Raw genomic sequence first — 22,034 nt, 5'->3', positions numbered from 1 at the left:
TTTGTTCTTGAAGAGGACCATGACAGATGTCATGATTGGCACTGAACTGGATTTAAAGTGAGGGAGGGCTGTACAAAGTCACCAGCCTCACTCTCTCCTCTAGGGCCATCTGGGTCCAGTGGCAAAATATCTATCAGGATGACTGGAGATGGCCCCGGATGTTTGAGGCAATCCGGTTAAGTGACTTGTCCAGGTCACACATCTAGTAAGTGTCAAGTGTCTGAGGCCAGATTCAGTGACAGAGTTCAGCTAGTCCCAGGTTTTTAGCCCAAGGTCACACAGATAGCAAAGGGAGGATTCACATCCCAGTCCTCTGATTCCCAATTCAGCATGTATTCTACTCAATCAAGATGCTTTTCTTGGTTTTCTTCCCTCTGGAGGTTGAAAGACAGGGACGATTTCATTTTTGTCTAATTCTGTCTTTGTCTCTCCAGCTGTAAGCACAGGGCCTTGCACATGATAGGCATATTCAATAAATGTGATTGAATTGATGATATGGTAGTGGTGGTGGCAGGGTGATGAGTTTATTCTCTTTCTCCAACTTATAGCCATTCCTCATGATGCTTCCTGCTCTGTAGCCTTGCCAACTCATATTTTGGTCCTTCTGTACTATCTCCCTGAGCAAGATAAAGGCAAAACCCTCTAGAGTCACAGAATTCCCATCCTTCTTTTCTATGCAGTTGTCCCTGTCTTCCCTGCAGGTCCTGCCTCTTCTTCAGTCTAGGTCAGTTGTCAGTCCCATCTATCACTCATGCTTTGAGGCAGGTACTTTATTCTCCACTGTGACTCAAGCAGGCAGAGAGTGTTCTGCTACTCAGGGACACTTGCTCTCTTTACAAAATCTTTCTCACGATGATCTCTTCATGGAGTAAAGGTACCTTAGATCAAAATCTGAGAAGGGAATAGTAAATTTTTTTTTTACAAATGGTTTTCTACAACAGAGTATTTTTCCACAATCCCATAATCAATTGACAAGTGGAAAAAATACAAGATCTGAACTATTTAGTGCTTTGTTGTTGTTGTTGTTGTTTATTTGTTACAAAGATATTTGACTCAGTAGAGCCAAAGGCTCTTTGAGTGTCTTCCAACCAGGTACTTTCCATGCATGTGTTCAAATCACACCATATTGTTTCATAGATGCAATCACAGAGACAACTGTCGATCTCTCCTCTGATTGTTGATATAAAGCATAGCACAAAATAGGGTGTGACCCTAACCCTAACCCTAACATCTAAACCTAACCTGAACCCGAACCAATAGACATGAACACCAAAAGTGTTCTCCAGTCTTGTGGGATATGTCTTGGACACCATCCAGATAATAGATATGTCCCCTAGAGATGGTGAGATCTTCAAGATGCTCCTGTTTGTAGATGACATTGTGATGATTGCATCTAAGACTAGAACATTACAAAGCTTCCTCAGTCAGACCCAAACCCAAAACACTCAAGTAGATGAAGGTGGCATATTGTGTGATTTATGCTATAGAGGGAGCTTGCAGCCTCTTGACTTCGTCTGTCAGTACAAATTATTTTAGAAGGGCTTCTCATTTAGGTGCAGTTTCACTAGATGGTCTGTTAGGTCCCTTCCAACTCTGAGACTATTTTAAAAATCAACATAAAAGGGGGCAGCTAGGTGGTGCAGTGGATAAAGCACTGGCCCTGGATTCAGGAGGACCTGAGTTCAACCTCAGACACTTGACACTTACTAGCTGTGTGACCCTGGGCAAGTCACTTAACCCCCATTGCCTGCAAAAAAAAGGGGGGCAGCTAGGTGGTGCAGTGGATAAAGCACTGGCCCTGGATTCAGGAGGACCTGAGTTCAAATCTGGCCTCAGATATTTGACACTTACTAGCTGTGTGACTCTGGGCAAGTCACTTAACCCTCATTGTCCTGCAAAAAAAAATCTACATAAGTTCAAAAAAATTTAACCTCTGCTTACCTCAGTTCCCTCATCTGTAAAATAGGGGATGACACCTACTTCCCAAGGTTATTGTGAGCATCACATGAGATAATATTTGTAAAGCAAACCCTTAAAGCAGTATATAAATACTAACTCAATGATTATGATTATTATTATTAGTAGTAGTAGTAATATTAGTATTATTAGGAGTATTAGTATTAGTATTATGGCCTCCGACACTTATTGGCTATGTGACCCTGGACAAGTCAATCTTGTTTGCCTCAGTTTTCTCATCTGTAAAATAAGCTGGAGAAGGAAATGGCGAACCACTCCAGTATCTTTGCCAAGAAAACCCCCAATAGGGTCACAAAGACTTGGATATGACTGATCAACAATAACAACAACAAAAGTTTTAATAGCTTAAAGCTACACTAAGACTTTTGAGATACCCTGTACAAGGACAAAGAACACACTGTACAAGGATTGCCCAGGGTTCAATGGTATGGATGGGTTGTCATTTGCACAACTGGAAGATGGTCCAGTGACACCATTGATCCATCAAACTACTAAAGGAAGTAAATTTCATCCTTTTCCACTTGTTCTATTTTAGCCTGTTAATATCCTGACTTTGCGCTCAACAGTTTAGTTTTCTCTACCACCTTCTATAACATGGAGAAGTAAAAAGAATACTCTTTATGAATGACATATACTAAAGGCCAGGTTTTGCCCAAATTATAGATTTAGAGTTAAAAGAGGTCTTAGAAGTCATCTAATTCAACCTTTTTATTTTATGGATGAGGCACCAGAGGCACCAAGAATTGACTTTTCTAAGGTCACAAGGGTAGTCAATAGCACAGCCAAGATTTAGATCCATGTCTTCCTCTGACTATGACCACAAAACCAGTGTGCTTCTGAATATACCTTGTTTATTCCCCTGGTTTCTAGTTTTGCCTCTTTTGCTTGTTTTCAACTTTCTGTCCCCTACCTTGAAAAGACCTTGATGAGAAAAAAGCACCTTCTATGTTTACATGGCGACTGCTCTAAAAAAAAAAAAGATAGATTTATTCTCCTTATGCATCAGGAGAACCACTAATATACATAATCCATGCCCACACACAATGAAATCCACAACATCCATTACTGGAACCTTTTGTCCTAGATAAATAAAAAGGTGCTTTCTGAATTTAATGAGCAACTGTGTTAAATACCTAGCACTTCAGTTTGTTCATTCACATTTAACTCACATGATGAATTCTGATTATTCATTTCAGCCTCTTCTTTTTGTTCAATGATATTTCTCATTGGCTTGCCACATATTGTAACCAGCACAATAGCTTATTTTGCTGAAAGCTTTACTCAAAGACTCTGAACATGAAATGAATTTTCTTGACCCCTCATTTACTCCTTTATGCATATGAAAGGGCCTCCAGGAGGTAACCTTTTAAGTCACATACCCCAGTGATTATGTAGATCTGTTGATCAGCTTTCAGTGAAGGATGGAAGCAGATGCCTTTACTCAAATCCACTCGTGCAAACAGTGATTACACCAAGGAACACTGGAAGCATTCCTGTTATTTGGGTTCCTTTTGCCATATCTAGGGTACAAATTCCAAGAAGTTTATATTCTGACATTGAGGAAGTATCAGAATAACTTGGTTAAAGTTAATTTCACCCTCCACTCCCCACACCCAAACCCAACTCAATTTTGTCCTTGACACCAACTCTTTGTTTGAAAAATCAGAGTTTGTTCAAAGGATAAGCCTAAGAGAAGGAAAGGAAACCCGCCTATGAAATACTCAGTTACTTCATTGAACTAGGCAAAAAGGGGCAAAAGAGAAAATGAAGATGATAATGAGGCTCATGAACTCTCAACTTAAGTCACTTGATTTGGAAACATGTTTCTTATTTCTTCTTTTTTTTTCCTGGTGGGTCAATGAGGGTTAAGTGACTTGCCCAGGGTCACACAGCTAGTAAGTGTCAAGTGTCTGAGGCCGGATTTGAACTCAGGTCCTCCTGAATCCAGGGCCAGTGCTTTATCCACTGCACCACCTATCTGCCCCCAAAAGAATTTCTTAATGAAAAGATTTTAATCACTCAGAAAATTTTTCCCCCTTACTAGGAATAGAAATAGTAGGCTGGGCTCCTATTCCATATGGTGAGAAAATAAACCTCCCGCACAGACCAAGGGGATGCAGCCACTCATGACCCCACCTTGACGTTATATTGCAGCTGTCTTCCAAGGGAGATCAGAGAAATTTGGGGGAGAAAAAAAATGACAAATAGGCTAAGCATGTACAACAGGTGAGGAATATGTTGAAACTGCTAGTGATCATGATTTACTTTTATCAGAAGAATAATGATTATAGCAATGTTTCATTTGCCTAGCATCATCAGAGGATGAGGTGTTACCCATAAATGAGTTTTCCAAATAACTGCAGCTTAACTCTTTAAGTGCTGGAGTTTCTGACTCTGCAAACTCCCCCCCACCCCCAGGGGCAATGAGGGTTAAGTGACTTGCCCAGGGTCACAAAGCTAGTAAGTCTCAAATGTCTGAGGCCAGATTTGAACTCAGGTACTCCTAAATCCAGGAGTGCCACCCAGCTGCCCCTTGACTCTCCAAATTTTGCCATCATACATCAGATTCCTTCTAACCCTGGAAAATGCCTTGGCCCTTTTAGCTCCCTTCCCCTATTGGTGAGTTCCTGGAACCACCATCATAAGAAAGGGCCCACACCAGACATCCTTCATTTCTCTCAGCTCTGCTTCTCACTCTCTGGACTTTGTGCCATGCCCCAGTATGGTGCCTTTACCTAATCCACCCCACCCCTACTTTTCAGCTCCCATTGTATGTATTGATTTCCCCCATTAGAATGTAAGCTCCTTGAGGGTAGAGACTTTTTCTTTTTGCTTATATTTTTATCCCCAGTGCTTAGCACAGTGTTTGGTACACTGGATTGTTTAATGAATTCATATTGACTTTAAAAATAATATTTTTAATCATAATATTTGGAAATATTTCTGAAATGCATTATCTACTTGCAGGTCTTATTTAACAGAGCACAACAAATTTTGATGACTCACAGTTATATCCTTATGAATATTATGTCTTCTATAGTACCTTCAGAAACTACCAATGTATGTATAGATTTTTACTCCTACACTCAATGCATCCAGATGTCTATTCCTTTTGAGTTCTTGTGTTGTTGGCATTTTAAAAATACTTTTCCCCTTCGGCCCTTCTCTTCCAACTCCCTTCACTATGCTTTGTTTTGGGTTTTTTTTTTCTTTTTTTTTTTTTTGGGGGGGGGGCAATGGGGGTTAAGTGACTTGCCCAGGGTCACACAGCTAGTAAGTGTCAAGTGTCCGAGGCCGGATTTGAACTCAGGTACTCCTGAATCCAGGGCCGGTGCTTTATCCACTGCGCCACCTAGCTGCCCCTCCCTTCACTATGAATAAGGCTGGATCAGATGTCACTTCTTACTGAGTTCATTGTGCTGGCCCACGTCTACCTTCCCAACTCATCTCTTAATCTGCTGTGGGTTGAAATTATATGGGTTAAAGTCGCAATGAACAAACTTCAAGGGCCAGAAGAGATCTCTTATGAGTAAATTATATTGATTTCACATACACACACACACACACACACACACACACACACACATATATATATACACACACATATGCACATATACATATATATACATATGTGCATATATACACATATATATTACTTAGTGAGTTTTAACATTGTCATTTCTAGCTTTGGGCTATGTTCCAAATGAGGGGTAGTTCTGAAATGTTTTGTGATGGACCCCTTTGCCAGGCCAGTGAAGTCTATGGAGTTCTTTTCAATAATATTTTAAAGTACATTAAATAAAATACATAGTATTATAAAAGAAATCAATTATATGGAAATAAGTTATCCAATTATTAAAAAAGAAAAATTTACTGGACCACAAGTTAAGAACCCCCTGTTCTAGATAGATGAGGTTGCCACACATAGTTTCTCATACATCCTCATACATGGGAAATATATAAAGAAAAAGTCAACACATAAAAAGGGAGCTGAAAAGTAGGGATGGGGTGGAGAAGGGAAAGCCACCATACTGGGGCATAGCACAAAGTCCAGAGAGTCAGAAGCAGAGCTAAGAGAAAAATGAAGAATGGCTGGTGTGGGCCCTTCCTCAAGATGGTGGTTCCAGGAAGAGTTCACCAATGGGAGAAGGGAGCTAAAAGGGCAGAGGAATATGCATAACTGACAGTTACACAATGTTCTAAAATTTACAAAGCCATTACATGCATCATCTTATGTGAGTTAACAATAATCATGTGCAATAGCTATGACAATCCCACCTTACAGTGAGGAAACTGAGATCCAGAGAACTTGAATGACTTGTCTGAGTTCATATAGCTAGTTAATGTGAGATACAGGATTTTATCTCAGATATTCCTGGCTCCATGACCAGCCATCTCCTAAGCCACTGGAGTCAATCAAACTCAAATAGAAATAGGAACCACTAAACCATGCATAAGAATCCCTGATGGCCAGTATGTTGACTTAAAAAACCACATATTACCATTGTCTATGTTCTAGTGTATATGTATGTGTGTATATATATATATATATATATATATATATATATATATATATTTCCCAGTTTCATTTTTTTTTTTAGTGAGGCATTGGGGGTTAAGTGACTTGCCCAGGGTCACACAGCTAGTAAGTGTTAAGTGTCTGAGGTCAGATTTGAACTCAGGTCCTCCTGACTCCAGAGCCAGTGCTCTATCCACTGCGCCACCTATCTGCCCCCTCCCAGTTTCATTTTAATCTTTATTCAGGCAACACTCAAGGGTGTTGGGACTTTAGAGTACATGAGTTTGATATCTCTACACTAAGCCATCTTGCTTTTAAGTAACAATATTGTCATTTTTTGGTACAGTATTAACATTTTTAATTTTTTGAGGCAGCTTGGTGCATAGAGGGTTGAGCTGGGAGTCATGAATGCCTGAGTTCAAATCCTACCTTTGATGCTAGCTATATGTCCCTGGGCAAGTAATTTAATTTAATTTCCTCATTTGTGAAATAACACTCACTTCACAGGGTTATTGTATCAAATGAGATAAAATGTGGAAAGTGCTTTGGAAACTTTAAAGCAACATATAAGTGCTAGTTATTATTATTTTCAGAGTGTGCAAAAGATAGTGATTGGTTTACCTTTTTTTTAAAAAAAGGAAAAATCATAGAATGAGAGATTTCATAAAAGAAGGATACAGAGGATTCAGGGATTTACATCCTATATCAAGGGCTGTATATATGTTGTTTGTGAGTCATGTATCACATATATGTGTGTATATTATGTATATTATATATGTTATTAATATTATATATTATATTATATACAAGTTGTCCAGAAGAGAAAAATCTCATTTGCTAGGCACCTCACATAATCATCCTATGCAGAGTCCTTTTTTATCAGATATTCTTCATAAAAATAGCTTTTCACCCCATTGCCTTCCCACCCCCCACCCCTACCCCTATAACATGGAGCAGGTATAATATAGGGAGATCAGTGACTAAAGTCTAGCTTAGAGTTGATTATGATTTTATTGATCTTCAAGGCTTCCTTCAATTGATTAAGAAAAGGTAAATGGGAAATTCATTCTCTTTGTATTTACAAGGAAATAATATCACTTTATTAGCTACCAAAATAAATCTAATCTATTTCAGCACAAATTGGGACACTATCGATCTCCACTAATTTATGCTTGGGAAATCAGAAAACTTGCAATTTTTTAGAAATCTCTCTTCCCTTACAGCCCCACCTTACATTCTCAGTACAACTGAAAATGTACTTTTATGAGATGGAGGCTGTGTTAAAAAAAAATTCTATGTTTTCCTTGCCTGTAATACACTCCTTCCTCCCTTCTATATCTCAGAATACTGAATTTTCCTAGGCCTTAAGTCAAGTACCACCTTCTACATAAAGTCTTTATTTATTCCCAGCCCCCCTCCACTATTGCCCCTCCCCCATTATCTTGAGCCTATTTTGTACATTTTTGTCTATCCATGGAACATGTTTATTTGTTCTAGTTGAATGTAAGCTCTGGGACTTGGTACATTGAACACATGGTAGGTGTTCAACAAATACTTGTTGATTGGGTGATGATTATTTTTTGAAAATCTCAAAAATAAATGATTTATTGACTTAATGTCATTCATTCTCTAATATAGGCCAAATTCTATAACATAGACAGCTAGGTAGCATTGTAGATAGAGCACTGAAAATGGAATCAAGAAGACTTGAGTTCAAATCCTTCTTCAGACAATTATTAGCTATGTGACCCTGGGTAAATCACTTCACCTCTGCTTCAATTTCTTCATCTATAAAATGGGAATAATAAAATCTACCTCCCAAGGTTGTTTTCAGGATTAAATAATATTTGTAAAGCAAATAAAACACTATGCAAATGTATATTGCTATTATTATGAAAAATGAACTATCTGGAAAGAAAAAAGAAAGAAGTATATACTAAAACACATTTACATAAAATTATCAACTAAAATCTATTTACTGTGATTGGTGGATGGGTGACTGGTTGACAAATAGGATAGATAGATGTGCTCATTTTCCAGATCTGCCATGTCTGGGCTGAGAGACAGAGCTCCAGGTTCTGAAGGGGTGGCAGCAGTAACAAAAAAGAACCCTTGGCAAATTCACAGATAGGAGGGAAAAAGAAGGGGGCCACCAACTACAAATACCACACTTTAGCCAGTTTTCTCCTGAAGGAGCAAGAGGTCTGATTATAGCTTGTATTAAAATCTTGTATGACTTTTTAAAAAAGTGTTAATTATTGCATTTTAATGAATAAGGCAATTTAAAATAAATATCATTCATTAAAATAACTGCCCAAGTCTCCCAGTGGGCATCACTTTGCTACATTTTCTTGGCATACTGGGAAGAAAAAAGACTAACCTGCAAATGTAATTAGGTTTGGAATACCCATCTGAAAGATGGGATGTGCCACACCCTGTACCTGCTAAATGTACTAGAGAGTGACTGGGTCCTGAACATAAATAGCTGATGGTTATAATGAAGATTTTCTCTGATAATGAAGAATTTCATTTTGAAGAAAAATATCAAGACAAAATATCTGATTTCACAAGTATGGAGGGTTATAATAAAGAGCGCCAAAGTTGGATAGAAACAAGAAATTGAAGACTCTCCTTGCCAGCATTGTATGACATTGAGACCCTTGGCTCCAGTTAGAGGTGGGTACAGTTCTGGCACTTCAGCCACCTCCTGGTCACTTTCAATGGAGCCAGATGGTTCTGTGTGGATGAGCAAGGGTGTAATAGAAAGGCAGATTGCTTTCCCACCAGTCCATTCAGTAATGCTTGTTTCTCCTCAATTCTTCGATGATCATCCTAAGTGAATAAAGGATTGTAGTCTAGCTGAGGATGAACATCTTTTGAGTCATGGAAATTCAAAGAGATCTTTTGCTTAGGTGTGACTTTGGATTGGCAAATTTTGAATTGATTTGGGATGATCATGTAATCAGCTGGGTTGCTTTGGGTTATTTTTATTTATTTATTTTTGGTGAGGCAATTGGGGTTAAGTGACTTGCCCAGGGTCACACAGCTATTAAGTGTTAAGTGTCTGAGTTCGGATTTGAACTCAGGTCCTCCTGAATCCAGGGCCAGTGCTCTATCCACTGTGCCACTTAGCTGCCCCAGGTTATTTTGATTATCTTAAGGACTGTACTATATGTACCCAGTCCAGTGTTGACAGTATCTTAGCAGTTGGCCTTTCTGACCAAAGAAAAACAAAAAGGGATTTGAACCGAGTTCTGAGCTCATCTGAAGTTTCTTTCTGTATTTGTTCCCAGTTCTTTGCATCATGCGAAATGAAACATTTTGCTTTGGTATATTTCATTTTCCTGTTTGAGTAAATGATGGTTACCATATTTATTTATTTATTTATTTGCAGGGCAAGGAGGGCTAAGTGACTTGCCCAGGGTCACACAGCCAGTAAGTGTCAAGTGTCTGAGGCTGGATTTGAACTCAGGTCCTCCTGAATCCAGGGCCAGTTCTTTATCTACTATGTCACCTAGTTGCCCCCTATATTTTCTTTAGATTAATTTTAAGAGCCATTTAGGTTCATCAGAGAAATACAAATGGTTACATCTATTTAACAGAAAGAACCACATAGGTTTGCTTCACATTGTAATCTACTAGATTTTAAGCTCTTTGAAGGCCTATTTATTTATTTATTTTGTTTATTTATTTATTTTTGTCTTTCCTTAGTGTCTGGCACAACAATGGCAGATAATAAAACATATTTATGTAAAATTACCAAACAAAATCTATATAGCATTTTAAGGTTTTCAAAGAGCTTGTGTATGCTATCTCATTTTATCCTCAAAACAACCTTGTGAGAAAGGTTCTATTATTAATCAATCAATAAATGTTTATTAAACACCTACTATGTGCCAAGCACTGTGCTAAACACTGGGGATACAAAAAGAGGCAAAAGACAGTCTTTGCCCTCAAAGAGCTTACAATCTAATGGAGGGACAACATGCAAACAAATATATACAAAGCAAACTATATAAAGGATAAATAAGGAACACTTAAAAGAGGGAAGGTGCTGACATTTAGAGGTTGGGGAACACTTCCTGTAGAAGATAGGATGTTAGCTGGTGCTTAAAGGAAGCCAAGGAGGCCAGTAATTGAACCAGAGGAGAAGAGTGTTCCTGGAATGGCAGAAAGCCAGAAACAATGCATGGAGCAGAGAGATGTGAGTGTCTTGTTCATGGAACAGTGTCACTGGATTGAGAGAATTCATATTGGGGAGTAAGGTTTAAGAAGAATAGAACAGGGGGCAGCTAGGTGGCACAGTGGATAGAGCACCGGCCTTGGATTCAGGAGGACCTGAGTTCAAATCTGGCCTCAGACACTTAACACTTACTAGCTGTGTGACCCTGGGCAAGTCACTTAACCCCAATTGCCTTACCAAAAAAGAAGAAGAAGAAGAAGAAGAAGAAGAAGAAGAAGAAGAAGAAGAAGAAGAAGAGAACAGTAAAAGAAGGCTAGATTATTAAGGGCTTTGAATACCAAATAGAACCTTTTACATTTGATCCTGGGGGCAATAGGAAGTCACTGGCATTCAGTGAGCAGGGTGGGGTGACTAGATTGGACCTGAGCTTTAGTGGCTGAATAGAGGATGAATTGGAGTGAGGAGAGACTTGAGGCAAGCAGTCTCCCCAGCAGGCTATTTCGATAATCCAGGTCTGAGATGATGAGAGTCTGCACTAAAATGGTGGCAGTGTCAAAGGAGAGAAAGGGGGCATATTAGGGAGATGTTGCAAAGGTGAAATCAACAGGTCTTTGCGACAGCTGGGATGTGGATACGGGAGACAGGGAAGAAGCCAGGATGACTCCTAGGTTGTGAGCCTGAGGAACTAGTAGTATGGTATTGCCCTCTACAGTTATAGGGAAGATAGGAGTGGGGGAGGACCTAGGGAGAAAGAGAATAATTTCTATTTTGGACATGCTGAGTTTAAGATACCTACCAGACATCTAGTTCAAGATGTCTGAAAGCCAATTAGAGATGTGAGATCAGAGGTTTAGATTTAAGAATCACCAGAATAGCGATGGTAATTAAATCCATGGGAGCTCATATGATCACCAAGTGAAGTTGTTGTTTGTCTTTCGTTTTCAAAGAGGAGCAATGACATTACAGGGTAATATCTTGACTTGGGTGTGAACTGTAAGTCTGATTCACAGCACTGCACAAAGTGAGGCAGCATCAAACAAAGTCATCAGCCTTACTCTCTCTACAGAGTCATTGAAGTCTAGTGGCAAGACAAAAGTCAGGACAACTGGTGATGGCTCAAAGTGCAATAGATGATTGTGGTGTCTTTGGTGTCTGGCCAAACTCTGAGTACTCCATAGCGCTTCTCATCAACCTGTTCTACTGGGGAAATCTTCACATGCTTGGGGTTGATACCCCCCAACTCACTGATGGGTTTGAGGACTATTGGTTACCCCCAACTGCCTGGTGAAATGCTTTACCAAAGTGAGGCCACTGCACATGCTGGAGCCACAGGTGAAAGTTGGGTGATAGGTGGACACCAAAGATGGATGAGCAGCTCTGAAAAGGGCTCAAACAAGCCCTCATACCAGAGATACTGGTCCTCCCCCAATAAAGCAGTATAGAAGGGGAAGAAAACAGGGCCCGGGACAATACCCTGAGGAACATTTACAGTTAGAGAGCCTGATCTGAAGAAGGATCCAGCAAAGGAGACAAAGAAGGAATGCTCGGAGAAGTAGGAGGAAAACCAGGAGAGAGGGATGTCCTGAAAAACCTAGAGAGAAGAGATTATCACAGAGGAGAAAGCAATCAATTGTGTCAGCGGCTGCAGAGAGGTGTTAAGGAGAATGAATATTGAGAAAAGGCCATTGGATCTGGCAACGAAGAGATCATTAGTGACTGTAGAAAGAACAGGTCTTGTGGAATGATAAGGTCTGAAACCAGATTGTAAGAAGTTAGGAAGAGATTGAGTGGAGAGAAAGAGGAAGCAGCTATCATAGATGACCTTAGGCACAAAGGACAGAAGAAATTATAGGGCAATAGTTAACAGGGATGGAAGAATCAAGTGAAGGTTTTTTCATGGTAGGGGAGACACAGGCAAGTGTATAGGGAGTAGGAAATGAGCCACTAGAGGAGAGACTGAAAAGAAGTGAGAGAGTGGAGATGACAAAGGGGACACTCTTTTAGAGGACATGGGATAGAATGGGGTTAGCCTCGGTAAGGAGAGGTTAAGTGATTCTCCCCGAGTCACACAGCTCTAAGGGAATGAGAAAAGATTTGAACTTAAGTCTTTCTGACTCTGACTTATTCATTCTGCCATCTTGCTGCCTATTGCCTACAATGCATTGAAAAGAGCAGGCAGGTAATAAATAATAGATAAAAAGCTCTAACATCTCTCTTTTTTTTTTGAGGGGAAGAGACATGATGGTCAATATTTATTTGTTCTCCATGCTTAAAGAATCATAAAAAGGTAGAGGAGGGGAATTAGGTCAAATTCTTTCCAATGTGGCAGATTATAATCAATTTATAACTTTTAACTTATAGTCATAACTTTTAGGCTTGCAGAGATGCCTGAGGCGAAATTCTTTTATAGAAATTATCTCTCCATACAATTGTCAATTTGCTCACACACAGACTGAAGCCAGAGGCCCTATAGTGAGATGTTGAACATGCCCAAATCATGTTTAGATTATCTGGTGAACCTACTCCCTGCAGTGTGTAAATGCAGTCATAAAATGGCTAGACAAAGAATTACATGTGTTAATTAAATTGGTCTTTCAATGGAAGCATTTATATACTAAGCAAAATAGCTCTAGTGTAGCAACAATTAAGAGAAGGTGAAATCTTTCGGTAACAGGATGAGATGCTTCTTTGGCCTCTTAAGCATCCAAGTACTTGCTCTTCATCTGTCACCAGACTCTGTTTAAGGGAGCAGCTTTGGGACTCTACAGCAGGAGTTCCTGGCATCTACAGCAGGGAACAATTAGCACGTCCATGAATCAGGGCTCTTTTTATTCCTCTGTGCTGAAGGATAATCATTTATTAGTTGATGTGAACATTTTCACTTTTATTATAAGTGTTATCTCCAGAGAACAAGTCAAAAACTGGGTCCTTCCTTGTTGGAAAATGAAGGACATGTGAAATTAAACATGTGGAAATTCAAAGATTTCGTTAAGAATCACTACAGTTCTTGTCTTAAATAATTTTTCGGTAGTTCAAAGCCCTTGAATTTGACTTATTCCTAATTCCACTTTAATTTATTTCCTATCAAATTCTAGCCTTTTGTGAGCCCTTTTAGGGCATCCTGGGGAGATTTCCCTAATTAATGCTAGTTTAGCATTATAGGGAAGTTTGTGGTCCTTTTAGGGCCTAGGGCAAAGTTCTTTTATATAATGTAGGATCAGCAGATTAACATTTCCTTTCAAGATAAAATATTCCATCATTTTTGTCTGTACACTTTGGATACCACTCTCTGTCTCTCTCTGTCTCTCTGTCTCTCTCTCTCTGTCTTTCTCTGCCTCTCTCTGCCTCTGTCTCTCTTTGTCTCTGTCTCTGTGTCACTCTTTCTGTCTCTCTATCTTACTCTCTGTCTTTCTGTCTCTCTCTGTCTCTGTGTCTCTGTCTCTCTCCCTGTCTCTCTGTCTTTCTGTCTCTTTCTCTCCCTCTCTCTTTTTGGGGGAGTGTTCCTTCAGAGGAACTGAAGATGATACTTTGAACCAGAAATTCCAACTCCTCTTTTCAAACACTGTAGGATATACTGGCATACATTTGTTTATGGTAGCTTGGTTCCACGGAAATTCTATGTTAGGCAAAAAAGAACAGAATTGGGGTGGGAGGTGGGGGAGTTAATCTCCAAGGGAAAAAATGTCACAAATATGAGCAACTTTCTTGGATGATCAAAATTCAGACTCTAAAAGTTTAAAAGAAATTTCCCCAAGACTTGTGAATAGTGAATTATTAACCATAGCACAGAAGTTGAGTGAAACAAGGGGGTAAGGCAAGTAGGGAAAAGGGCTATTGGTGCTCTCTTGGGGGAAGGCCCAGGGCCTTGGAAAACCCAAGATTTCTAAGGGGAAAGGAAGATGTGGCTGACTTTTTTTGAGGTAGGTATAGGGTTCCTTTGACTTGGAAGGAAGGTAAGGAATATAGGGATACTGAAACAGCAGTGTAGTCAAGAAATTTTGGAACCCCTGGAGTTGGGGAGCATGGCTGACAGTGTTGAAAAGAAAAGAAGAATGAGGAATATTTGACTAGTAAGGTCCAACTCCATGTTCAGAGAATTAGAGACACCTCTCTACTTACAAACTTTGCACTGTTTCTAATCTAGCTAAAATCTCTGTTTTTGTTTTTGTTTTTTGTTTTGGAAAGTATCCCTCTAATGTATATGTTGAGCCATCAGCCAAAGAACAAGATCTCAAATTCCCTAATTTTATTTTAATTCTTATTTCTTTCATGTGAATGGGTGGGTGTAGGCAGAGGGAATATTGATCCACTTACCAATTTCCCATTCCATGGAAATCAATCAAATTCTTGTCTGTTTTTTGTTTGTTTTTGGTGCTTTCCATCTGAAACATACCAAAAGTCCTGTGGTCTCTTGCCTTAAGCCCTGTCCCTTTATGCAACCCATTATCTTTCCAAGAATGGAATGAGTTGGCTTGCTTTGGTTCAGTTTGAGGTCAGTATAACATTTTTGTCCTTCTTCCAAGATTATGTTTAGATATCTCTCTCTCTCTCTCTCTCTCTCTCTCTCTCTCTCTCTCTCTCTCTCTCTCTCTCTCTCTGCCAGATGGTTTTATCTGGTTGTCCTGGCCAATAGCCGACCTCTTGGCAGGTTTCTGAGTTTATGGTTTCTTCTTTGATTACATTAGTACATAAACTGTTCATGTCAAATTCATATTGCATAACTATTCTAAATCCTGAGCAATTCTTTAATTTGCTTTAATAATTTTCTGGTCCATGCACCAACTTTATTCAGAGCTTGTGATACTTACTTATAGATTTGTTAACTAAAGACAGCTGCAGAGAAGACTGGATATTATAAGCTAAATCTATTTCCAGATGTTATTGACTTATTTAAATATTTGTACTCAATTACCCAAATTTTTCTGCACATAACCAAGATGAAATTTGTAGAGATAGATTTGCATCAATCTTATTATTAGTGATTTGGAGCACTCATTCATACAGTGGCTAATAGCAGTTCTTTCAAGAACTTTGTGTTTATATCTTTTGACTACTTATCTATTGGAGAATAGCTTTTGTAGATATATATGTATACATATACACCTGTGATAAGTGTATATATACACATGTATATATTATATATGTACATGCATATGTTAATTGTTTATATAGCTTGGGTACCAAACCCTTAACAGAGCAATTCGATACAAATAAAATTTTCCCCATTCAACCATTTCCCTTCTTAGGTGCATTAATTTTGTTTGTGCAAAAGATTTTTAGTTTCTTGTAATGAAAAGGTTTTTTTTTTTTTGGTATTAGTTTCAATTTTGTCTTTTGTAATTGCCTATAAGCCTCATTTGGTTAAAAATACATCTCCTACCCATAGGTGTAAGAGGTATAGGATCTGCTTTTTTATTTTTTAAATAGTATAATATTTAAACTTAAAGTTTTGCATACTTTTAGAATGTCTTGTGGAATGTGGCTTAAGGTATTGATCTAAGTTTTGTATTTGCCAGACTGCTTTCAGGTTTGCCCAGCAGGTTTTTTTTTTTAATCTAATGAATTCTTTCTTAAGTAATTTACATTTTCTGGTTTATAGAACATCTATTAATTAAATTCCATTGTTTCTGATTCTAGGCCTTTTCTGGCTCAGATGATTTCCTTGCCTCCTTTGAGCTCTGAGATTCTATGATTGGTCCATCTTGGATGGGTCTCTGGTTGCTAGTTTTTGTATAGTTCTAGCCACCAAATTCTCAAGTACTCAGGTTTGGGGATAACTTGGATACCACTACATAGATACCAATGAGCACTATAAGTGGAAACAGAGGAAAATTTTTCATAAAAACCTGCAGGATCTCTGGTGCCATTTTTAAAATCCCAGGAGTCAATACTAAGAGCTGTTCAGGTGTTCTTCATTGTTTTAGATTCTTCTGTCCTTGGAAACAAATCCAGAGGCAGAATGTAAGCCTTCTGGTAAACAGATAATATTCCATAAAAAGGATGCTGCCAGAAGGCTTTTCAGAATTCTCTTAAATTAGGTTTTTCTTTTAATTATCTAGTTACCCATTAGAAGTCTGGAATAGTCCCATTTCTTTATCAACACATCCCTTGTCAGTTACAGCTAGGCCCAGGCTCTTGGTTCTAGGGTGTTAGTTAAATACAAGGCAACTAGAATTCTCACCTCCTCCCCTTTCCTCCCCCATCCCCACCCCAATCCCCAGGGAAAAGTATTAAGAATGTTAATGCATGCAGCGTTGGCTTGTCCTTGGTGGCTGAGATTGAGAAATATAATTGAATATTTTCAAATTAAATGAGTTTTAATTTATCTTATTTTATTCTGAACTTAAGAAATAAAGCAATGCATATCCATAACACAGTACAATAGAAAAAAGAGATAATTTATAGGATTACATATGCACCAGTGTTAGGATGTGCATACTGTAATAAGAATCCTCTTACTGATTTGGGAAGTAGGATGATGTAACAAAGGGCTGCCCTTATTTCCATGATCTTCCTGGGTTCTGATCTCTTACTAAATTCTGACCATTGTGTTTTCTAGTAGCTTACATACCTGCAGAAGTTACATTTAACAGTACTGTGTGATACAGTGGACCTAGCTTCAAATCCTCCCTCTGATGCTTCTTATCTGTTTGACTTTAGGCAAGTCACTTACCTTCTCTGGGCCTCAGTCCCCTCATCTGTAAAGTAGAGGGATGGGGAGATGGACTAGATTGGCTCCAAGGTTCCATTTCAGGATCTTCAGGATCTTCAGTGACTCTTACTGTGATCTTTCCAGCTTTAATGGAAGTTGTGGGGGGAGAGAAAGATTCACTATGAATGTGGTATGGAGGCCAATGATAGAGATAAGGAGGTATGGAATCAATGTACATAAGGAAGTACTGGTCTCTGCTGCCCTTCAACTTGTATATTGGGCTTTCAAATCAGTATTTCTAGGTTCAGGATGGCTGTAACAAGGGAAGGTTATATAGAAGGGAAACAGTCATGGAATCATAAACATAGAACTGGAAGAGACCACAGTTACTTCTAGTCTATGCTCCTCAATTTATAGATGAGAAAACTTCAATGTAGAGGGCTTAAGTCACTTGGCAATCACTTAAGGCACACAGATAAGTAGGTAGCAAAGTAAACATTCTAACTCAGGACTCTTGCCTCTAGGTTCAGCACCTTTCCACTGTGTGGTCCTTTCATCTCATCTCACACTGTCATTGAAATTAGACACAAATGGTGCTTTAGGTTTCAGGCTCTCATTGCTTAAATATGATCACCCCATGGGATGACTTGGTTGTTGTTACATGGACAGGTACATGAAATTCATGGTTTGTGGAAATTTCAAAAGATGAATCATATTAATAGATGTAATCCCTTCCACTAATGAATGTACAACTCCTCTATACCTTGGCAAACACATTTATGAGTTGCTGAAGTTAAAGAAAAATGATCAATGGGTGGCCACCCTGCTGGTGATGAGCTTTTCCAAATTTAGCTAGCTCTCAGATGGCAGAGATGGTTTGTCCCTGGATCTCTCCTCAAAGCCTTTTTCAGCTTGGGAAAACCTGTCAGAACCAGTGTTCCACTGGCATAGCCCCAGGTCTCTCAATGAGATTTCAGAGTAAGATTATGTTAGAGGATCCTTTAAGTCAGTTCAACCACATTCATTAAATACCTATTTTGTTAAAGGTTATCAGGCTGAATATGAACTGGATATTAATACTATTAAACAGGAATGCAGATAGTTGAATAACCATATCCCCAAAGTGTCGATTAAGTGGATTGGTTGTAACTTTTAGGGAAGTTTCCAGTGGAGAGTCACTCATTTCAATTCTTAGCCTTATTCTTTTTAATATCATTGTCAGGGAAGCTCTCTCCTCACCAAGTCACTCTACAAATATGTGCTAATATTTTTTTTATTATTGGGGTCACTAGGTATCATAATGGATAGAGCACCTGGCATGGAGTCAAGAAGATCTGAATTCAAATCTAACCTTAGACATAGCTGTGTGACCCTGGGCAAGTCACTCAACCTGGTTTGCCTCAGTTTCCTTATCTGTAAAATGAGATGGAGAAGGAAATGGCAAACCAGTCCAGTATCTTTGCCAAGAAAACCCCAAATGGGGTCATGAAGAGTTGGACACACCCAAAACAATTGAACAACAACAACAATAACAAAATTTAAATGGTGTTTTCTATGTGCCAGGTACTATGTTCACTGCATTGCAGATATATCATTTGATCCTCACATTCCTGGGAGGAAGGTGCTATTATTATTCCATTGGTGCAGATGAGGAAACTGAGGCAAACAGAGGTTATGTGATTTGCCCAGGGTCACACAGTGTCTGAGGGTGAATTTGAATCCGGGTAGTAGTATTTTTGTATTGTTTGCTATCTTAGAACCATTTTGACTTCCTTAAAAACCTACTTACTTGGTCGTAATCGTATTTCTCATCTTAGAAATGCCTGAAATCTTGAGTGAGAGCAGGGTAGGAGTGGAGAGCAGGTGTATGGGGACCAGAGGTGGTTATGTGGCACTCATTCCTTCCCGAGGCTCCACCAGAAACCCTAGAAACATGGATTTCCTGAAACAGAGACTTCCCTCTGCAGCAAGATGCTAATCACTGAGGAAAAAGTCACTGCCACCTTTAAGGCATACTACAATCAGATTATGGGTCAGATGATGATACTGTAATGGATAGAATGCCAGACTTGGAATCAGAAAGACTTGGGTTCAAAGTCTGCCACAGACATATATTAACTGCACTGACCATTGACAAGTCAGTCCACTTCTGTTCCCACATCTGTAAAATGAGAATGCCAGACTCGAGGGCCTCTTAAATATCTTCCAGTTTTAAATTAAGACCCTAAATTGACTCATCATGTATCTCCTTGGCTTCCCTTCTGCCTATCTTTTCTCAAACACCCTTTTAATTAATATCTTATTTATTTGGTAACACACTGCTATAACCCAACCTATGCATTCTGAAAAATCATGGTATGCAAAATCCCTCAATAAAAACCACAGGGCCTTTGGGGGAAATGGGGTTGAGATTACATCCTCAAAAACTTCCTCAGTGACATAAAACATATAATAATAAAAGTGGTAGCATAGTTGTATGCATGTTAAATGTTTAAGAAATACATAAATATTACAATAAATAGTGGGGGCATCCTGCTTCTCAGCCTGTTACTTAGTTCCCAAAGGACTCTGGGGCTACAAAAGGGAGGCATGAGCCACAACCCTGGGTATGGACTGAGGACCCTGGCCATGGCAGAGGATGGGGGAGTGTGGATGTGGGTGGAGTGTGTGGGTGTGGACCAGCCCTCCTCTACCTATTGCTCCTATTTCACCAGAAAATAGACAACAAATATAACAATTTGCCTTGAAAGGGACCCAAAGTTTGTGGATGTGGCTGTTAGAGTGGTTGCAACTTGTGAGTTTGTATCCTCAGATACAAAGACAAAAAGAAAATAGTCCCTACCTTCAGAGAGCTTGAATTCTATTGGGGGAGGCAACATATAAACATATATCAGGCCATGCTAAGCAAGTATATTGCTACGTCTACAAATGGATAGAAAGTAATCATTAATGGCTAAACAAGGTGTACTATATAATTGTAATGGAATATTATTATGCTATAAGAAATGATGAGCAGGATGATTTCAGAAAAACCTAGAACGGTTTACATGAACTGATACATAGTGAAGTGAACAGAACCAGGAGAACATTGTACACTGTAACAACAATATTACACAATAAAGAACTGTGAATTACTTAGCTATTATCAGCAATACAATGGTCCAAGACAATCCTAAAGGACTAATGATTATGCATACTATCTGCCTCCAGAGAAAGAATTATTATTGTTTGAATACAGACTGAAGTATGCTATTTTCACTTCACTTTCTTTCATTTTTTTCTTTTATTCAAGTCTTCTTATACAAAATTACTAATATAGAAATGTTTTACATAATTGCACACATATAACCTATATCTGATTGCTTACCATCTCAGGGAGGGAAGAGGGGAGGGAGGGAGGGAAGGAGAGAGGGATAGAGGGATAGAATTTGGAACTCAAAACTTTAAATAAAAATGTTTATAAAAAACAAGAAAAGAATTGTCCAAAAAGAAAAGAAAAAGAAAGTAATTGGTAGGAGTGAAAGAGGAGGAAATTGCAAAAGAATGGAAAAAAAACAAAAACACTTCTACCATCATTTCTGCTACCGGCCAACTGCCTTTCCACCTTCATCTTCTTAAATAACTTTTTGATTACCTCACTGGGGAAACTGGGGGCTCTTATAATACCTGAGGATGGGCAGGGGTGGTTAAGGGAAATGAGATTTGAACCAGTTAATTTTTTTGCACGGATGAAAGCTTACTCAGAAAAGAAGGTTAAGAGAAAACTGATTCTATATATATGTATGTATACATGTATATACTCATGAATGTATGTATTGATACATCAGCATTATATGTATATGTATGCATATGTGTATTGTATGTATATATTATGTACACCTGTGTATATTATACGTGAGTGCACATGTGATATAAATATAATATACAAATACCTAGACCTAGACCTATACATACATACACACATATACATACATGCATGCATGCATATATAACCAGATTTTAGGTCCTTTATCTTATCTCTTTAGCCTTATTCTACACAAGTGGGCAAACTGTGTCAGACAAATCCTTTAAAACCTACAGGCTTCTTTATACTGAACACAGGTTTACATTTGTTTGAAAAATGCTTCTAGTGAAGGATATGGGACAAGGAAACCAACAACAGCAAATAGGGGAAGAAAAAACCATTTTAGAGCCTAAACCTCTCTCCCATGCCTTTATTTTTGTAAATTAACAGTACTGAACCTTCTTTTCCTAATCTCCATATACATTAGTTAGTCAATTCAGTGTGATCCTTCATTTCTATAAAGGAAATAAACCTCTGAAGCAGTTGTTTCAATTAAGAGGAATGTACCAAAAGGTCTAGAAGGGACAACCAATAGATTATTTTTAAAGAATGCTAGGAACACAGCCAACTCATTCAGAAACATGCAGCCTATTTTCCCAATAAGCCACATTCCCATGAATGATTAAGAATTTACCAAAACAATATTTATTTGGTGTGGGGACCAATTTTTAATTGGGGAATGTTAGCTAAGCAGCTCGCCGCAATATTGGGGCAAGGAAGGAGACAGGCAGCCTCCCTCAAAACAGAACAGGATTTATTTTAACAAGAACAAACTTTAAAAAAAAACCAAACACAAACAGGAGCAGTAGGATCAAGGGAAAGGAAATAAAATGGGGAAAGGGAAATTATACAACCTCAA

General features: G+C 38.7%; 1 protein-coding gene across 1 annotated transcript in view; it reads left to right on the top strand.

Moving 5' to 3' along the window:
• Window positions 1–22,034, top strand: part of TMEM178A (transmembrane protein 178A) — an 80,371-nt gene that overhangs the window by 33,939 nt on the left and 24,398 nt on the right. The gene's annotated exons all lie outside the window — the stretch shown is intronic.

Source organism: Dromiciops gliroides, chromosome 2, assembly GCF_019393635.1.
Source record: "Dromiciops gliroides isolate mDroGli1 chromosome 2, mDroGli1.pri, whole genome shotgun sequence".
NCBI lineage: Eukaryota > Metazoa > Chordata > Mammalia > Microbiotheria > Microbiotheriidae > Dromiciops > Dromiciops gliroides.
The sequence above is the reverse complement of the archived record's forward strand: the minus strand, read 5'-3'. Positions and strand labels throughout refer to the sequence as shown.